Source organism: Perca fluviatilis, chromosome 4 (assembly GCF_010015445.1).
Source record: "Perca fluviatilis chromosome 4, GENO_Pfluv_1.0, whole genome shotgun sequence".
Classification (NCBI taxonomy): domain Eukaryota; kingdom Metazoa; phylum Chordata; class Actinopteri; order Perciformes; family Percidae; genus Perca; species Perca fluviatilis.
In genome coordinates, this window is record NC_053115.1 from 14,793,194 (window position 1) to 14,814,264 (window position 21,071).

A 21,071-nucleotide genomic window follows, 5' to 3' on the forward strand; every position below is an offset into this window, starting at 1 on the left:
TTATAGTTGTAAATGTAGGCCAATACAGAAATACATTCACTTAACTTAAATATCATTAAGTAGAGGTTAGACTACTTGAAAACACATTAACAGAGTAAAACAACTGAATTATTTGATTTGTCCTATGTTAGGATGTATTAGGCCTCTGGGGATGATACTGAATTCATAGGGGTTTTGTTCATTATTGGGATAAGGTATCTTGATGTTTTGGTGGGGGGAAAAAGTCCCATGTTCTTTTATTTTTGCGTATTTTATGTAACCGTTTCTTAATTCCATTTCCAAAAAAATGACATAGATAGATATCACATTACCATTAGATAACCCTGTGATAGGAGAAACATTAAATGAAAATGAAAGGGCCACATTGCATCACTGACAGAATGATATTTGGTAAAGTTCTAAACAATCCCTGTCTTTCTTTTCTTTATGCTTCTCACAGATTATTAACCCGGGAAAAAGATGTTCCAAGCAAACTTCAATACAATATCCCGCTTATTGTGACTAAACAGCCGTAAAGCAATAGGCTACTTACTTACTTACTAAACAACTTTTTTATAAAAACTGGTGAGGGGACAATGCTTCTTTTTTCTTGTTAAGGTCTTAACCCTTGTGTGGTGTTCATATTTTTGTTACACAGCCAATGTTCCCGGGTCTGGTGGACCCACCACATTATTAGGCTTTTAAATCAATACAGTCATTTTGTAAAAATGTATGTAAAAATACTTAAAATAAATAAGTAAAAATGAAATACACTGGGGTGCAGTAGACCCAAACACCTCATATGTAATAGTTATGTGTAGGGGGGGTGTACTGTGTGCAGTCATTGAAAATAAGTTATTTGTTTATGTTCTTCACAGAAAATGAGCCAAGGCCGATGAGTTTGAGTAAGAAGAAATAATAAATAGAATAATTTTTTTTGATCCAGATTTTACTGTATGTCGACACACAGTAGCCTATTTGTACTCCTCAGGTTACACATGTACAACATCAACTGTAAAACCACAGAAAGAAGCCTTTTGAAAGACTACATTAACACACGGCAGTTCACAGGTTAAGGACTACACACACTGTATTTATCCTCTCATGTGATTGGTGGAGAGGGCGGGACTTCCGACGGCGCAGGTTGGACATAAAGTGACAGACTTCATCTCCTTAAAATTGGAAGAAAAACCGAAGGACGACGCGTTACAAGTTTTAAAACAGTAAGGAACCATCATGAGACAGATAGGCTTTGAGTAGTTTGACTATAACCTGAGATACAGTCATATTTACAGTACATTATTAGCGATAATTTTGTAACGCTGAAAGCAGCTAGCCGGCCAACCGAGTCCTGCCTGTAGTTTGGGAAATACGATGCGGCATTTAGGGTAGGCTCGTAAAAGGGTAAAGCAGAGAAGTTAACACGCTACAAATAATAACACGAGGCGATAGCTCGCATATTTGTTTACTTTATCAAAACACATCACCGGTTAGATCCTTAACTACTTTTTAGTCATATTTACGTTGGTAACTTTGTTTTATCTTCACAAAAAATTAGCCCATCATTTCCAGGAACACACAACATATTCAGTGAACGAAACTATTTTATCCCTACGTCAGTCTGTGTAATACTACGTGGGGCTCCGTACGCTTGTGTAATGATGACCCACAACTGAGCCAGCTAAAATAAAAATCCACACACTTAAATGCTTTTGTATTAAAATACTGAGTTATGAATTTAAAAAGGACCAACAAATCCTGACTATGAAAACGTGTTTACCTGATTCCCTCTGACATAACCTGACAGGGGAAAACATCATAATAGATTAAATACACCACAGTTGAGTTGATACATTAATTCATTAATTGATGGACAGAAAATATTATAATATATTAGCCTAATAACAGATTTTTTTCGGGTTTTAATTTGTGATTTTTTCATTATGTTTTGACTTTTGACTAAACGATTGATTGATTGATTGATTGATTGTTTGTTTGATTGATTGATTGATTGACTGAGAAAATTATTGGCAGATTGATATGATAAATAATAACAGTTATAATTTGTTGCAGTCATAGACCAGTGAGACATTAAGTTCAAATGTTGGCATTTATGTTTGCAGTACTTCAGGTAGAGAAAGACCAGAAACACATCACTGAGTCAAGGGTGTCTTTTATACACAGGCATTAACAGAAGTTTAACTCTATGCTCGAGTCAGGTGAAGTTCACATGGGGTGGAAAACACCCAAGGGAGACACCTGACCAACACAAATAGGGGCGTAATGTAGTGTGTGTGCCTGTTGGCAGTGTACAATCACTGTCCAGGCCTTTGCTTGTCTCTGGAATGTGGGATTAAACGTAAATGGAAAAACAAACGCACCAACTCTTAGCCTGAGGATCAAAGCCAGGCCCTTGTTGTTGAATACTTTAGTCTAAAATATCATCAGAAACAAATTACATTGTATTTCAATACATATATAATGTTAGTTGACCTGCTCTAAAGCAGTAATACATCTTTGTGATTTATTTCCCTGTGTCTTAGATTGTAATGATTTTCAGACATGGACGACATAAACATTCATTATCGCTTTCTGAACTGGAGGAGGCGAATTCGAGAAATTCGTGAAGTGCGAGCGGTGCGATACCGGGAGCGGCTCAAAAGGATGCTTAGAGACGGGGACATACTCAGGTAACAGTGATGAGCAATGCCACCATGACTATTTGAACTGGAGACACAGATTTGTAATATGGTTAAGTCCCTTATTTGTTATGCTAGAGCTCTACCTTTGCTTGCTGCATTAGCATCCCACTTTGCTTGCATTTGTCAGAAGTCATGATTATAGTAATATTTTCTTTTTCTTTTTGCATCTCTTTGTAGGTATCATGGGAATTCAGATGAAGTTGGCTGTTTTGTGGCAGCCAGGCCATTGTCAAGAAGAAATCGCTATTTTGAAGTAAGAGTTGATCAGTTCAATGTTACAGCCACACACTCGTCATTTAGTTATTTGATTTTACCTGACTGATTTACAATAATTCTTTACTCTGTGTCCTCACTAGTCTCAGTGTGATATTCAATGATGAACCCAAACTGAACTCACACCTGAGCTGGGGAGGGGGTCATGTACTACAGCTTCATTGTTGATTAACTGCCAGTGTAATATCCTTGTGAACATAAATAAGCATCATCAGTCCAACAGGTTTTCAGCTATTCTCACTAGTTATACTCTGTACTCTATTGACTGCACAGCTGTCTACTTTTGACAGTACACAACATTTTTGGTATTTATTTATTTATTTAATTCAGGTTTATTTGTCAGGGACAATGCACACTAATAATACATAAAAGGGAAAATGTGCCAGAATTAGCCTGTAGGCTATTTTACATCCACTGACCCTGGACTGGTGGAAGAGGTCACCCTACAATGAGATAAGATAGCTCTCCACTCTTTTACCTTTTATCAAATATGTTTTACATTAAGAAGAATATGGTGTGATACAACAGCCCAATTGCTCAGAATTGTTTTAACATAACAAATGAAGATAAAAGTGAATATTCCTGGGAATTAATCAAGAGTGTAAGCTGTACATACTATATGCAAACATATAGTATGTACAGGGTTATTCTACTGTGAAGTACTGTGTCTCCATTTCCACACTCATTTTACAGGGGTTTTGAGTTTGTAATGCGTTCCCAGTAGAGGTTTTACAGAATTGAATATAATCAAGGATACTAGTATGCATACAAATTAATTGTTTTTTGTGGTATTGATGTCCCACAATACAGTACATCACTGAAATGAAGGAGCTCATTAGAACTGGAAATAACAAACAGTTTTCAACCACAAGACATTTAACACAACAACAAAAAATAAAGTATTAGTGTTTGGTAAAAACTTCTGCAGTATATTTGAAACTGTGAGCAGTGATCCACATCTTGTTTCATTCCTTGCGCGTAGAATATGATAAATTACATTAATTTTTTTGTACACTAACTGTCAAAACTGTACTGTGAAGAGTAGTATATAGTGTTAACTTTAAAGCATTAGTATTTATTATGGATTTAGGACACAGCCCTTGTTCTGTGTTGATGACAGGAGACTTGGCAGGCCATTGTGTCTGACTGCTAGTCTTCATCTCACTGAGCCGCAGTGAAAAAGAAAATCTTGACACCTTCTGGCAACAGCACTTTTATCAGAAACAAAGATCTTTCAGCTTGGAAATAAATGTGTTGAATCACCTGGCAGCTCTTTCTACATTGTGCGCTGGGACAATGGGAGTACAGTATTGATTACTAAAGCTATTATGCCAAAATCTTTTACACCAAATTCAGAAGCAGCATCAGCAATTAAGTCTCAGCCCCAGCCCAGAAAATAGCAACAGATCTCTTTTCGAACAACTTTGATGTTGACACACTGTTCATTAAACTTACCAAGTTCAGTTAGGGTCAATACATTGTCTTTTGATTGCATTATTTCTTTATTGTAAAACCTTTGTCATTAAGAAGAGACAGCAATGTATTTTTGGATCAGAGGAGAAACCAAGTAGGAAGAGCTTTAGTCTTCCAGGAACTCAGTACATGTACTCAATCAAGTCGCACACATTTCCTGCAATTTATCTGCAGAAAATTCATGCTATTATTAACATGGATTCACTTCATACAAAGGTGTTGTAAGCCCCGCCCCTCTTAGTTACTGTTGCTATGCCTGTCAAGCCTTCCACCCTTGCATGGAATCTATGTCGTTTACAATGATAACGAAGGCAGATTTTAAACTTAAAATTCAAGTTCTTGAATTCTGACAAAAAGCAGGCTTCACATCTCTAGCCAGCAACTGTTGATTTTGACGGCTGAAATCACAGCTGTTGCGGGCAGTTTTTAGTTGTAGCTAGCTAGCTAATTAAGATCATGTTAGCTGCATGAGTTGTTTGAAAACGTCTGGCTTTGTAACTTTCAATCTGCCTTCAAAACGTGAACTATGCACTTGATGGCTACTTGCATGATATTGTGCTAAAATGCCAGTCGCAAGTCTTAGTTGCTGCCAGGTGGCTAAAATATACAATACCGTGCTGTTGACACCAGCTGAGTCAGATTCTTTATTTGTAAACAGCCTGAGCTAGCAGCCAGCAAAATCTCTGTCAGACAGTATGAAGGGTCAATGCTCTCTTACATACTGTAACACTGCATTTACAGCTGCTGCATACAGATACAGTATATACAAGTTTCTGTGGTGCTTTTGACTTGATGGGTGAACTGACTTAATCTAATACAGGGGCTTGCCTGACAAACTAGTTTCACAAAGCCAAATACAGTAAGTCGCAGCTCATTACAAATCATGTGCTGGTTTGTTTATTTCACGGTTCTTGGTAGTCTAGACACTGTAGTGCACAAACATCCCAGGACAGTGACTGTTTCTCAGAATGAACCATGTTCAAACTTGCCTAGCACACACACATCCTGCCCCGGTCTGACGTGTAGTGAAACAGTAACTAACCCTCTCAACCTTTTAAACTTGCGTGTGCTTCATCCCTGTGACTCACTTTGTGGGAGTCATGTAGGAGGAGGGAGGAAGCGATTTGCGTAAATGGACAAATAGGCTAATAAATGATAGTGAAGTGGATGCTGATTGTTGATCTGATGGTAGATTTTAGGCCTCATCTGCATGTTTTACACTGACATAGAAAAAAAGGGACTTATCCTCACTCAATAGGCCATTGTTGAGGTCATGGGAAATAACTTAAAAGTTTCCTCTGCTCCTCGCCCTGCATTTGCCAGCAGTGCTCCGATAGCAATGCGTCCATGTACAGCTCCCTAGGGATGATGTCATATGGTCAGTATTCAGTTATGATAACAATGGTAAAGGCCAGGTCTTTACTTCGGGGTTTTCACTTTGAACCAACATGCAGTTTTTTAACAAAGATATGCTATATAGTTTTAGATTGGTTTGGAAAACTTCCATGAAGTGAAAAGAGAAGCAGTGCCAACCCAAAAGCAAAATGTGATGGCATGTAAAAAAGCCTGAAGGAGAAGAAACCGAAAGCTTTTATGGCAAATAAGCCTGCAGCACTCAAATGGGCATGTTGATGTCACCATGAATGATTTTCCTACCATAAAATCTGTAACGCTACGAGGTGGACTATCCACTTGAAATGTCTCAACAACTACTGGATGGATTGCCATGACATTTTATAGAGACATTCATGGTCTGCAGAGAATAAGAGTCCCTCTGACTTTGGTGATCCCCTACACCGGTAGCAGCACCAGCATAACATTTTTTCCAATACTTTAGTTTATAGCTAAATACCTGCAAAACGAATGCTATTCCCATAAGCCTCAGCTGTACTTTGTGCTTAATGCTAATTAGCATGCTAACATGCAAAACTAAGATGGCGAACAAACATTATACCTGCTAATCATCAGCGTGGTAGCGTTGTCATTGTGAGCACTTTGCCATGCTAGTAGGGGTGTCCACGAATAAGAATTTACAAAGTCGAATCGGAATTGTCAATACTTGCCTATCGTCGACTAGCCGTATGTCCTTTTTTTCAACCGTCCTTTGTTCCACCAAAACAAGTTCCTTCCCGAGGCTATTTTTCACTTTGTACTTTTCACATTTTTATTTACAATGACGTAAATAAAAATGTGAAAAGTACAAAGTCAAAAACTTGTATGTTGATATTTATATCATACTAATTAACTTGATGGGAGAAAATGGGTAGTTCTATGTAAAATCAGACATTGAGCACCCACATATAGCCAAAATGGCATGATCCTCGTTTCATACTGCCTCTGCGAAGATTTGACTGTGAGATTGGCAGTCGAATCAGGCTCCTTTGATCAAAGCATCGAATATTCGACTATTCGGGGTCACCCCTAAATGCTAGCATTAGCATTTAGCTTAAAACATAGGTTCAGCTTAGCAGAGCAGGTAGCATGGCTGTGTCTTGTTGATTGAAATTAAAATTAGTCTTAGCTGTATGAACAGGATTACGTTGCTTGCTCGTTATTTGATATATCAGTATGACAAAATCCACCAAATGAAAAGTTCTGATTAAAAGAAAAAGACTATCTAGCTATGTACTTCACCCTTACCTTATCTTCCTCTGCCTTATCTTTCTCTGCTTATGCACAATATAAACGCCTCCCACACATGGTATGTAATGAGTAGATTACTCATTGCTCTGGTTGTTAAAACGGCTTCTTGTGAATTCAAGTTCGACATCCTAAGATGTGTCAGAGCAAGAATGAAATTAATCATATTATTTAGAAGAAACTGCGTTTTTACGCTCACAATTTTGAAAATGTGTTTGTTTGCAGATAAAAAATAAGGGAAAATTTGATTATATTACTGTTTGAAGACTTTCCAAAGATAATCCGTTTCTGGTTTTGGAGTCTCTATAAAGCTGCATTTTAACTGCAGTGATACTTCCTCTCTTGTTTCTGGGTGATTATTGAACCTGTGGTGTTTGCAGGTGACCATTATCGATACAGGAGTGAGGGGAATGATTGCCGTTGGTTTGGTACCTCAGCTCTACAAGCTGGACCATCAGCCCGGCTGGCTCCCACACTCTGTGGCTTTTCATGCTGATGATGGCAAGTATGTGACAATGACGATTTTCTTTACATACATTGTACACTCTCTTAATGATACATGGAGATGCAGCAGAATAATGTACTTCTGACACAACATAATGTTATACTGTACATTCACAAGCTCACAGAACATGTTCTTAAAGGTTAGGTTCACAATTGTTTTCCTGTCTGTCTTATAACAATGTCTTAACAATAGCCAGGTGCCCATATGAATGTTGAAACAGGTGTTGCTGGCTGTAATCATTCCTCCTGTCCATACTGGCCATTAAGAGATTATATTACTCATACCTCTTTCGCACCACCTACCAGGCTTGGGCTGTCTGATCAGCGTTCAGCCCTCCTCAAACCTTTCAAACCAAGCCAGTCTACATGGGTATCCCTGATCATGACAATTCAGAGATCACCTGGGTCACCCCGGGAGCAATGCATAACAATTACCTTAAGTGCTAGAAATGGGCGGGGCTTTCATGTCATATTCAGTGAACAGCTAATAGTGCGTTCCATTTGTACTCGGAACTCAGGTTTTCCGAGGTCAAAGTCGTAAGCACGCCCCGTGACCTCGGATTTCCAAGCTCGGAACTCGAGCAACCACAGAGTACCCCGAGCTAAAAATCCAAGTGGCTGCTCGGTGCATCAACAGTTGTGAAAGCTGTAGTAACAAACAGTTATAAGCACTTCTGTGTTATTTGTGTCTCACTAAATCAGTCGTACGCACAGTGCTGTCCATCTTCTGTCTGTTGACATGTTGTTACACTGTTTGTATGCACAAAAACCAGCGTAATGCGTTGTTGCTAGCAATGGCTAACCTGGCTAGATCTAATGAAAACAATGAAAATCCGACTTGTAAATGGAAGGCATTCAACTCGGGTGTGACGTCATTCCCAGCTTCGGCTTCCGAGTTCCGCACGAGTTCCGCACTATAACATCACATACTCCAGTCCATCTGTATACCAGCAGAACTAATGTTTTGTAGCTACTTGAATCTGTCGTTGCACAGTAGGGAGAGATAAATAAAGCTTATTTTATGATTGTTTTGCAGTGATTAAAAAGCACAAATAAATGACCATCAAACACTTCTCAGATGTACAGTGGTTTCTCCTCCTCTGCGTATTTATTGCAGCAGCTGGACAAGGAAGTAGGTTACTCTTGTATCGACTATTTTAAGACGAGGGGAGAACGTTTCTCTTTGTTTGATTTCATTAAAAGTAAAGTTGGGCTTTGCTGTTGGCTTCACAGCTCATTTTTTTTTTTTAAAGTCAGAGAAAAACAGCGAGAGATTCGCGCTACCCAGCAGCCGCTCTGAACTGCAGTCTGTAGACGTCTCGAGCAAGAGAGAGGGAGTAAGAGCGGCAGTGCCGAGAGGATTAAACAAAACTTGATTTCATACGTTTTTACAGGCAGTTTCGCCTGGAAAACTTGCAAAAGGTAGACTAGTGAACATCCGGGCACCAACTGCCAGCGGACTGTTCAGAAATGAATTGAACCGCTCCGCTCTGCTGCTGTTGAAGCTGCCTGTGAACATCCTAGATTTATACAGTCTATTGTGAAAACCCAGCGTAAAGCACAGTGAGACAAAATGTATGTTGTTGTTGTCTTTTAAAGTGTGCAGCGAACATAGGTGGCAACCTGTGACGACTGCCCCACTGTCATTTCCAACCAGTCACGTAATTTGTCCTGCCCCGGCTGTTAGCGACCCAGGTCAGGAATTGCAGTAGTCTAGCCAGGATGATATAAAAGCGTGAATGATCATCTCTAGCTGAAATTTGTAATACAACATACCTGAGTAGCCATTCAACCTCCCCAACTTGTCTTTCCACAGGCTGTATAATGGCAACACTGTAGGACAGCAGTTTGGCCCAAAATGCTGCAGAGGTGACAGAATCGGCTGTGGAGTATCTCTGGACTCTGATGATAGACAGCTAACGGTGTTTTTTACCAAAAATGGCAAAGAGGTAAGTGCTTTGTTACCATCATATTACTTCACCTTAGACAGAATTTATTCACTGTTACAATTTTATTTGTGAATGTATACAGAGTTCCCAGCTACCTTTCCCTAAACAATACGGTATCTGAATGTGTGCCAAGGTCGGCAGTGTGGAAATCCCAGCATCTCCTGATGCTCTCTACCCGGCCGTGGGAATGCACTCTTTGGGGGAAGAAGTGCAGCTGGATCTGAACGCTGAATGTGGGATGGAGGAGGATGATGGACAGATGATTGTGGATAGTCATGAAGAGGACTGGGGCCGTCTCCATGACGTCAAAGTGACCGGCATGGTAAGTCCTGTTGCTGAGAGATAGACAAAAGGAAAAATGTATTCAAAAATGGGCTTTTTTTTTTTTCAAGTTCTTTTGTATTCAGGTCTGCCAGTCAGGGACATTAAATATACAGTAAACAAAAAATGTGACCGGTTGTTTCCCTTGAAAGGTTCATGCTGTGTAATGATTGGTTGGGAGGATGAAGCGGAACGAGACTCTTCGTACACCAGATTATTGATCTGGAATACATCAGAAAGCTTTAATTAAGGATGGCTGCTAACTGATGTTTGAACCTTGACTCCTCAACCACATTTTAAAGTTGACATTAGCTAGTTTTCCTTACCTAGGTAGTGCGCATGTGCGACTCCCAACAAAGATGGAACAGAAGTGAGATGCCTCACTCGTTAGCTGAAACAGAGAGCTCAACACACAGGGTGAAAAGAGGAGCTGCAGCAATGTGCAGTACAACAAAAATATGGTGTTTTTTGAAAAATTAAACCATGTAAACCTATTCTGGTGCAACCTCTAAATACAATTATGAACCTGAAAATGAGCATAATATGAGCACTTTAAAAAAAAAAGTTGTATAAAGCATTTTGAGGCTCCAGAGAGAGCTGTGTAAAGTCTGATGAATTTGAAAATCTGGAAGTGAGGAGTTAGAAAGAAGCGAGTTTACCAGATCTCTGTAGCTCGCTACTCATCTCTGCTTGAGGCTACATTAGCTGCATAACGCACCCAAATCGCCAACCTGACTGTCAGCAGTTAGAGTTGCATTGTGGCTAATGTAGGTGCCAGGTTTTGACAAAGAAGAACAATGTGTAGAAAAGAACTGCTCTGATTCTGCTTCATCGATTTAGATTTTTTTTTAAATATCACCATGGTTGTGAGACAATATTAAATCGGTGGAGTACATTTAACAAAGAGTTTGTGGAGAACTCGAACCCTAGCAGTGTATACTCTGGCCAACATGTCCAAGACCGGACACGTACAGACACTTATTAAGTCTGCCTCCGTCTTCTCTGATGGTTTTATTCAGAATTGTTGGAAGTGAATAACTGCAACGGGAATTGATCAAAAAGTTAAATACGAAATCTGTCCACAAACACTATCAGTAAGCCTATTTGGAACTGGTGGATCCAGGTCAAATCCAAATCAGGGTGCAAATGCAAATGTTTAGATTGCAAGTCTTAACCAAATCTCATAAATATACAACTATAGACATAAATATTTGCTTTTTCCTAAATACCTGATAAGAAAAGACCAATATTTTCTTTAAAGCACTGCTTGACCTCTCTCTCTCTTTGTTTGGGACTCCACCCCTCCCTGTGACGGTAGGACTGCAGTGTTTGTGTCTGACTCAGGCGTTGATGCAAAACCTCAATAGAAAGGGGATGGGAAGGGATCGCAGCTGAATAGCCCTTAGGCAGTACCTGTATGCCACCCACACATTTAATTATCCTTAATTTCTACAAATTTGGCCCTGTCCTGTATGAACGCAGGGCTCCCAAACCGCTGTCTGATCTCCCTGCATCATCAATCACACGCTCCAAAAAATAAAACATGTTATTAACAAAGCAAGAGTGGTGCTTTTCTGTGGAATTTCAAGGCTTTTTATGTGATATTTAAGTTTTTAAATTACAGGATTTGCACTTTAGCCACGCTTCCATCAAACACTTTCGGTATAGTACCTTTAGAGCCGTACGTAACCCGCATGGACATGTACCTAAACACTGGATCTGCTCTGATTCTGTTCCACCGTAGACACTACTCTTAAATGTAGGCAGGGTTGTTACTAGATGGTAACAGCCGTGGACAGCCATGCGCTGAGAAACAAGCTGAAAAACCTTGTTATTGTGACAAAAAAAAAACGGGACGTAACAGAGCGGTTCTATTGGTACCATCCACAACTTTTGACAATGGAAGCGCATAAATAACCGAACTGAACTGAACCGGACTGCTTGGTAGAAACATGCTTTATTAGGCATTGTGGTTTCTGGGTTTCTTCATCTATTTGCAATTGCTCCGGAGCAACTGTTTACCTCTTGAGGTTGTGCTTATATACTGCCAGAAAGGGAAGAGAAGGAGGAGTATGAGAAAACACAAGTTCTCTGAAAATGAATCAGCCTGTAAATTCTGATGGATGAGACTTGGAATATATCTTATTTATTTAAAGTAGGTGTATGATTTAAGATTCAAGCAAATAAACTAGCGTCACATTATTATTATTATTATTATTATTATTAGTGCTGAAATGACAGTGGTTGGATTTAATGAGATTGCACACGTTTTCAATACTATTGGTCTATTTTTAAAATTTCACACAACCTGCTGTTTGTTGATGAAAGAAGAGTGAATTTAACGTTGCTAATTGGCAACCATGTTGGCAACGAGATGTTGGGCCTAGACACTCACAGAGTTCATCTACTGCTCTGATGACATTTGGGAAGGTCACTCTGGAAATGGACTCTGCTTTGTTGGTGTTGATGTCCTCTGCTGCATGCAGTAAACAGTTCTCTCTGTTGTGTTGCTGTAGCTTTGCTTTTAGTACCCAAACATTTCGCAGGGATGACAAATCCAAACCCTGCCCCATTTTTCCAGAAGAAAGGATTGCATGACGTTATGACCTAGTTTTTCACCTCATCATCCAACGTCCCTAATAGGATAATGTGTGAATAAAACATGCTCTTTCATCTTATTCAACTCCCATCTCTATCCAACCTGAGAGGGAGGCAGCAGCCATGTCAGACATGATATGACTAGCAGTGAAATGCAGCGTACAGTCTGGGATGAACCCAGGAGTTTTTTGGGTTGTTATAATAATTTGAGTAAACTTTCTTTCTTTCTTTTTTTTATTTCAAACAAAAAATAACAACAATAAAATCAAATATAAAAAGACTAAGTGTGTAGCAACACACCAAAATGATCTATAAAGTGTTACAAACAATATCTTCAATCTGTCCAAAAAAGAGCGGGACTAAGCCGATGCATGCATTTTTCCCACCCCTCATTCAACTTTAAATAGTTCCTGTATATATTATACATTTTGTATATGTATATATCATACATTTTATATTATATATTCATAGCTGAGATAGCAAGATAACAAATATGCATTATATATATATATATATATATATATATATATATATATATATAATTTTAAACACCTACCAAACATTTTTTACATTTTGCACCAAACAACCCATTACCCCAATCACCCACCCCAGTACAATCAGTATATTAACCCACACTCACAATCACCTCTCTTCCTCCTCATATCCTTTTAATAAAGCGTTTTTATACATATATAATTATTTAAACTGTATAATGTTTGTACAATGTTTTAGCACCTGCTCCGGAATGGTTTCCACAAACTCACCCCAGAGATCGTGATGCATAAACTTTTTAAAGTTGTTCTTATTTTGAGCTTTTTAAAGTTTAGTTCTTCTCTCAGATTATACCCACCCTGCCTTTTCATAAACATTTTTTCAAAATTGCCCAGAGGTAAATGATTTCTTGCTTTAAGCTATTGTTTTTTTTTACATGCCTAATCATACATTATGTTTAACAGCCTGCTTGACTAAAGCTAGATAGTGTTTCCATTTATTTATCTAAATAATAATAAGACTCAAATGATTGTGAGGTTTAAATCTAAAAGCATGTTTATTTAATGAGTTTGCATGGAATAGCAAATACAGAAAGTAATTCTTGTCACACGGTTTGAGCTGTTTCAGAAAAAAACAAGTGCTGCATAACACGTTTTAGAGGCCAGTGGCACAGAAGCTACTTTTTGAAGTAGGGCAGGACTTCAGCTCTCTATATGAGACAGATACACTACTTAAAGTGATCTGTAACCTTTTGTGAACAGCAGCTACTGTGGCCACAAGTGACAAACATGGGAAGATGCTATATGCTAAAACATAATGTAACCGTAACACAAGTAAAGAAGGGTCATGAAGTCCCCTAACTGACGCGGTATTGTTTGTTATATACTACTATCTACTTTAGTTAGCTAACATAAGCTAACATAGATAGACCTAGATAAGGCTGTAGAGCCAAAACCCCTGAGTGTATTGAATTGAGCAAGGGTGTGTTTTATTAGTTATGAATTCAACTTTTCATGTCTTTGACTAAAATATATATTATAGACCTATTATCATTTTACAAAGTTGTTGTAGCTAAGGCGTAGTGTATGCAGTAACCACAGCTTTTAGCCAAAAAAGTGTCTAATTACACATCCAGCAGTACATTAAGCAACATTGGCATTTATTTTGCAGTCATGTTTTTGGCCACCCCATGAATGTAAATCCAATATTCCTTCTTCTTTTAGTGTTGTTGTTGTTGAACTCATGAGAGAAATATGTGTCTCTTTACCTGATAGATGCTCCAATATATTTATTACAATTTTTTTTTTTTTTTGTGGTGTTTGTTTGTGTGTGTGTGTGTGTGTTGTTTTTTTTCTCGGGGGGGGGGGGGGGGGGGGGAGGGGGGGGGGGGGGGGGGGGGGGGGGGTGGTGGGCCTGGGGGGCTCCCCCGGGGGGGGGGGGAAGGGGGGGGGGGGGGGTTTTTTTTTTTTTTGGGGGGGGGGGCGGGGTGTTGTCACACCGTGTTACTTACTGCACACTCTGTGGTTATCTGTTGGTAAAGAAATCCCTCCCCCCCACACACACACACACACACCCCCCCACCCCCACTCAACATACACACACACACACACACACACACACACACACACAAAAACACACAAAAAAAAAAACACACACACACACACACACCTCGTCATCGCTATCCATCATATGCACCACTGCTCTCACTGTTTCCAGTCTGAGTGATGGAAAGAGGAAAAGCTAACAACAGAATAAATATTGTCTCATTTTACCCCCACATCTGGTTTTCCATAGAAAGCAGGTTGATCGGTTTACATGCTAATCTGCCATGTCAACTAGAACACTGCAGTCGAGTATATGAAAGGTTAGGCATGGGATAAGTTGAGAGTATCTGATGTTTTGTCTTAGATTCTTTCAGTTCCTGCTTTATTTTACTTCCTCTTTTCACACAGTCAGTCACCGTACACAAGATGGGATGAATAGAAAAGAATTAAAGGTATGCCAAAGATCCTCAGGCTAAACAATTAAAGGTTGATGTCCTAATTAATTAGGTGGTATTAAATCACAAATGATGACATCAAGAGATGATCCATATTTTGGAAATAAGTCGGGTCTGAGAGAAGACTTGTTGAATGTTTACACATCAGAATTGCAACCGGCTGCTTTTGGCCTCACATGAAAATCTCATGAACTCGTGTGCACATCCTGTTTGAATTAAAACAGCAGAATGGTGGCTGGGGGATGCAGCCATCATCGTGGCATTTAAACAGCAGATATGAAATGATTGTGCTCCCCTCGCTGGGATTCCCAGTTATTGGATGCTAATTGATTGAGCTTCAGTCTTGCTAATCACACTGCTGTTTTGCCAGCTGTGATGGTGCTCTCAGCCTGGGAGGTGGTGGATCACTGTTGGTGCACTCATCCTTGACATTAAGCTCCCCCTGACTCCTCCACCGGTAGTTACTGTGTGAGGTGTGGGCACGTTGTGCCCTCGGGTCAGACTGTGTGGAGAATAGAGCTCTGTCATTTCGCTGATTGTTTTCCAGGAATTGTTTTTCTCAACGTGGCTGCGGTTTTGGTGTAGCATTTTAAATACATCAAACGGTCATTCCTGAGGTTTTGTTCCATCCTCCGTCATCTCCTGCAAGACGCACCAGTCTGCTGATGGGAAGCATTACCTCTCGCTACAGATGTCAAAACAAAGGTGTCTCTCAGTCTCTGGGTAATACATGCTTAACTGTTACTAGTCGCTCAGTGGCTGCTTGTATTGGATGAAGAAGCAATTGTTTATGGTGCATTCCTTTCCCTTTTGTCGCTTCGGGGTAAAGTCCCATCGTCTCTGTTTTCTACACACCTCATCTCTTTAATTCTGTGGTTTTCCTTCACTCTTATCTACTTTTCTCACCTGTTGCTGTACCCATGATCACGTTAGTGCTCTGCTTACAGGGGCTTATATGGTTACTTAGACTTTACACTTCCCAATCTGTTTTTATTACAGTAAAATCCAACTCAAAGTCGCGTAGTCTGCAGGTGAATCAGCTGATCAGTGTTGCATTGCTTGGTTAAAGATTATGTTGGTTTGTTGTTTGTCCCACGAACCATTTTGGAGAAACAACACTTTAGGATGCCCAACGCTACATACAAAATGCATGTAGTTCTATTTGAAAAAGCAAATACTTATAAATCAGGAGATTAGGTTGTGGGTTTTACATGTCACTTGGAAATTATATATATCCACTTGCTGGCCAATTAGGAATAAACATGTACAGTGAGCTGACTTTTTAACTACTGCTCCAAATCATCCAGAGACCCTGCTAACATTTGGTATGGAGTTTGCACAATAAACACAGACACAGTTGTATTTTTAAAGATACCTGGCCTCTGAACAAATTCCAGTTACAAATCACTTTTATTACTCTCAATTAACTGTATTATTTTAGTGATCATAGATGATGTGATTTTGTATGCAGATTGTCAAGTCTGTATGGTGTGCAAGCCCAAATTTAATTAGGCTAAACACGCAATAAATACGTCTACTCGTCTTTGTTGAGATATCCCAATTAAAACATAAATTAGATCAATCCTATATACAGGTGTGTGAGACAACAACACCTGGTTTGGCGTTATCTCAGAGCTTTCATGTCGTTTCTGCAGCTATCTGAGGTCATCCATCAGCTTGGATTCCTAAATGTCAGTCTAAACACTGACATTTCTGGATGCCAAAGGCTACACACAATGGCAAATTTTTTGCTTTTGTGGTGAATTTTGAGTCAGTCTGCCCCATTCAAGACAGAAAACGAGAGGGAGAGAAGAAGAGAAATTTCCCCAAAATGTCCATCAATAAATAAAAAATGAAAAAGAAATGGATGGAGACATTGTTCAGATTAGCTGATGTGCTAAAAAGTCACTTTTGCTTTTGTCTCACAGGACTACCCCAAAAACAGACATCCGGGTTGGAGCAGAGGGTCTATAGCCTATCATGCAGGTGAGTGTTGGCTGATCGTGATGGTGCGTGATGATCTGTCGGTGTTTTCTCTGCATTTAAATGAAATCCATATTACACTACCACTGTGTACACATTCGTTGTGTCGCTAGCAATCAAATTGGTAATGGCACCAAATTGTCACTCGTGTTTTTTGGCAACGGCAGAAAGTACAGATGTGTTAGTATTATTTTTGCTAGCCATGTCAGTAATAATTAAATATTTAAAAGGTTCTTTATGATTTCCATGTAGCTTTCTTTGGCTTCCACCAGCCAGAACAGTGCATTGCTGAAACTAGTTCCCAATAAACTTTACGAGCATTATTGTTCCAACTTAATATTTGATGCATGTTCTTCCCTGTGTCTACGTGGGTTTCCTCTGGTTGCTCTGGTTTCCTCCCACAGTCCAAATCATGCAACCCTAAATTACCTGTTGGAGTGAGTGCAATTAGTTTGTGTGCCTGTACAATATGTGTCGGCTAAGAAGGACCAGTCGGTTGCTCAACCAAACAAAAATATGTGTGTACATGTTAGCAATGGCAGATGTTGTCTTGCGTCTTGATTGTATCACACTCTCTCATGCATGTGACATGAAGCACTAATAAGCGTCCCTGTTGTTCTTTGTAGATGATGGAAAGTTGTTCCAGGGCAGTGGGGTCGGGGACGCGTTTGGACCGCGCTGCTTTGAAGGAGACATTATGGGCTGCGGGATCATGTTTCCACGTGACTACAGCCTCGACGGTGGAGGTGAACATGTTTATATTGTCTCCAGAGCACTGTGCATCATCGTGTATAATCTCTGATCGCCTCTCGTTCTATTCCTGTTCAGATGACGTAGACGACTGGGACCTCGATGCGATTCCCAAACCCAGTGAGGTTCAGAATGAATTGTATGCGAGCAATGAAGATGAGGAGGATGAGGGAGAAGATTTGGAGGGGAGGAAGGTCACGGTGAGATGCTGTCAAAATTTGGGAATATTAAAACCGTGGACTCTTAAACCTTCGGTGCAAAATATTCACATTATCTCCTTGCTTCCCCCTTGTGTTCGAACAGGTGTTCTTTACAAGAAATGGAAAGGTGGTGGGCCGGAGGGAAGTGGCCTTACCTGTAGGAGGCTTGTATCCCACGATTGGCATGATGAGCACTGGGGAGAAGGTCAGAGTGGACCTGCACCCCCTCAGTGGCTGAGCAGAGTAGTAGAAAACTGAGTGGAGAGATCCAAGCATGGACGAATGATTGAGCTCTGGTACATTTTTGGAGACCATTTAATAAATAATACCTCCACATCAGCAGGCTCCAAGATGTTACTGGAAAAGTCACTCCACTGTAGAAGGTGACTGTGGCTTCCTCATGCTGTAAGAATGATCGAAATAATGTATGTTAATATTACATGCGTGCCTCAAAGAACTGCTTTATAATTACCATTAACCATAGGTTCGTATAGGTGAAACACAATTTTAGACAATCGCAGTAAAGTTCAACATACAGTTCCAAAAAAAAGGATCTCATCAGAATAAAGAATGTAAAAATCAAATCAGAGCAGACTCCAGCAAACAAGTGCACCCTCTAATCAGCAATAGTATAAATGTCAGCAGATATGTAGCGCCACTCTCACAGGCTGCAGTGCAGCCACACTGTGCTCATTACCAGAGGTCTGCTGTACTTCTTCAATCGACGGTGTGTTACTGACACTCAGTGGTGAGAGTGATAGTCTGGAAAATAATACTCGGAATGTCTCTAAAAAAAAAAGGGTAGTGCACTGCATAAACAGTTACTCTGTGAAGCAAAGTCAGTAAAATTAGCTGCTTTATGAGCGTGTTTCTGTACAAGTATGAGTGCGTGTTCTGACAGGGAGTCATTACGGCATGTTTTGTGCAATGCATTTGGAATTATGGGATCATTAAATGTGAGAGCAATTTGTTGAATCCAAACCATTTAATTGTTACCTTTTGGATTAAGCAGTTTTAAAAGCAAAATGCCAAATTAATGTTTGGGTTTTCATATCATGTCTATCTGTTGTTTAATCAGGTATGATTTTAACCTAATTGTAGACAATGTACTGTCATTAAACTTGCAGGTCATAATTATTCCCAAGTCTTTGGAAGAAACATTTGTGTCTAAAAGATGCATCACTTAAACCAAAATCATGCCAAAAGAAGCACCCCCTAACAGACTTTAAATGTGTTTTTTCCACTATAGAGATATTTGGTGTCCAACTGTAACTACTGTACATACATGTTCTCTGAGCCCATCTGAGCATTTATCTCACAGTTTGCCTTAAACACACAAACAAGCCAAGAACATGACTGATCTCTATACTGTATATTGGAGCCTTTTTGAAACAATTAAACTTTGCAGAAGAAAATACACATTTTAAGTCATGATACTGAATACTGTATTTTTTGTAGATCATAAGGTATTTTGGATGAAATGTCTCAAAATGGAAACTCTCTTACGCATGGTATAGTAGTAAATGTCCTACTAGTTAAATATTTCAATATCTAACAAAAGATCTGAATGTTGAAAATGAAGCCATACTGTAATATCTGCTGCTCTCAGGTATATTTGAAAATCCAAATGAAATACCTTGTCTTTTCTATGGTTATTTTTGGGATTTTGTGGTAATTTGAAGTCAACCATCAATGCCACAACCCTACAAAGCATTTTTATGTTTTTTTTTTTTTTTTTGGTTCATAAACTTAGTTGTTGTTTTCCCAATGAATTTATCTTTTTGACAATGAAGACTTTTACCCCCCACACGTCTACCCTTTGCAAAAATTGTATTTACACAACAATGTACAATTCACACGTATAACAAGTTGTTAATTGTTCATAGAAATAAAACAATATGCTGTTAATTGTAACTGCTACTTTTAGAGGATTTACTTGCTGTATATTATTGTTTTCATTTTTCTTTTTTTATTTTGGCATGGACAAATATAAGAACTTCTTCCAGCTTCACAACCGGACTGCTTTTAAACATGTGACCTAATGAGTGAAGTGCCTGTGTGAATAGGTCCAGTCTGGATGTCATTGATCCATGTAGGTGTTGGAAATCTTCCACCTGGATGTTGGTTCAGTTTGTGGAACCACTTTCACACTAAAAACCTTTTTCTACATCTCATCCTTAAGGTGCCACATATCTGAACTCCTCATGTGACTGAAAAGACCTGAAACACCTTAATACATCCATGTCGGACTCCAAATCTTGCTGCGATATACATTTGAATAAGGATTCATTGCGTCCATGAAGTGTCCCTCTGGTCAGCAAAAAATGTAAAGACACATGGTGTTCATGTGATGCTTTAACTGCTGCTAATTGTGTGCCGAGGAAAATACTCTGCACATCTTCATATCAACCTGTACTGTAGACAGGGTGTACTCATGTTTTTGTTTGTTTTGTTTTTTTTCACTTTTCACTGTCATCGTCCAGTTTTGTGTTAATGTTCATCTTAGTTCACAGGAGCTTATAGTAGTCTTCTGCTGCTGTCGGCAGTCTGCCACACGCTTTTAATATTTAGCCCTACTTAATCTTTTGTGTAATTAATCATGAATGACGTTTAACATCAGTTACTCTCAATCCAGCCCTTGTTTACATCCTGTCATGTATGTTTTTATTTAATCTGGACTCTTTTTACTTAAAGCAATCAGGTAAACATGCCAAACAATTATTTTCGACAAATAAAGAATATTTACACCCTGCTTTCGGCCTTTTCTGTTGCATCAAATTTAGTATAAATAAAATGTATTTCTTTCTGCTGACTTTAAATGCTAATGAGATCATCTTAGATGTTTTATAAACTGCAGACCTAATATTTCTTAATCATGTATGTAAAATGAATACTCATCCCACAGTTGTCTTGTAGTACTGGAGTAAAACTATAAAAACTATTTCAATAGACGTGATCTTATGAAAGCTGTTCAGAGAAGCATATCATTTCTGGTGTGATTTAGGTTTATTGATGTTACATTTTGTGTCAATGTCTCAAAACTTAAAATGTAAGTACAACAGCGGTACTAAATGTTCAACAGTAAGTGCTGTATAATGTTAACGGGACTAAAAATCGTGAGGCGAGTATGACTATTCGGTTACACTTTACTTGAAGGTATGTACATAAGAGTGACATGACACGGTCATAAACAAGTCATAAATGTTTA

At 39.1% G+C, this 21,071-nt stretch overlaps 1 pseudogene; it reads left to right on the plus strand.

Moving 5' to 3' along the window:
• The first annotated feature begins 1,097 nt into the window (after positions 1-1,097).
• Positions 1,098-20,615, plus strand: LOC120557790 (annotated as a pseudogene).
• The last annotated feature ends 456 nt before the right edge of the window (positions 20,616-21,071 follow it).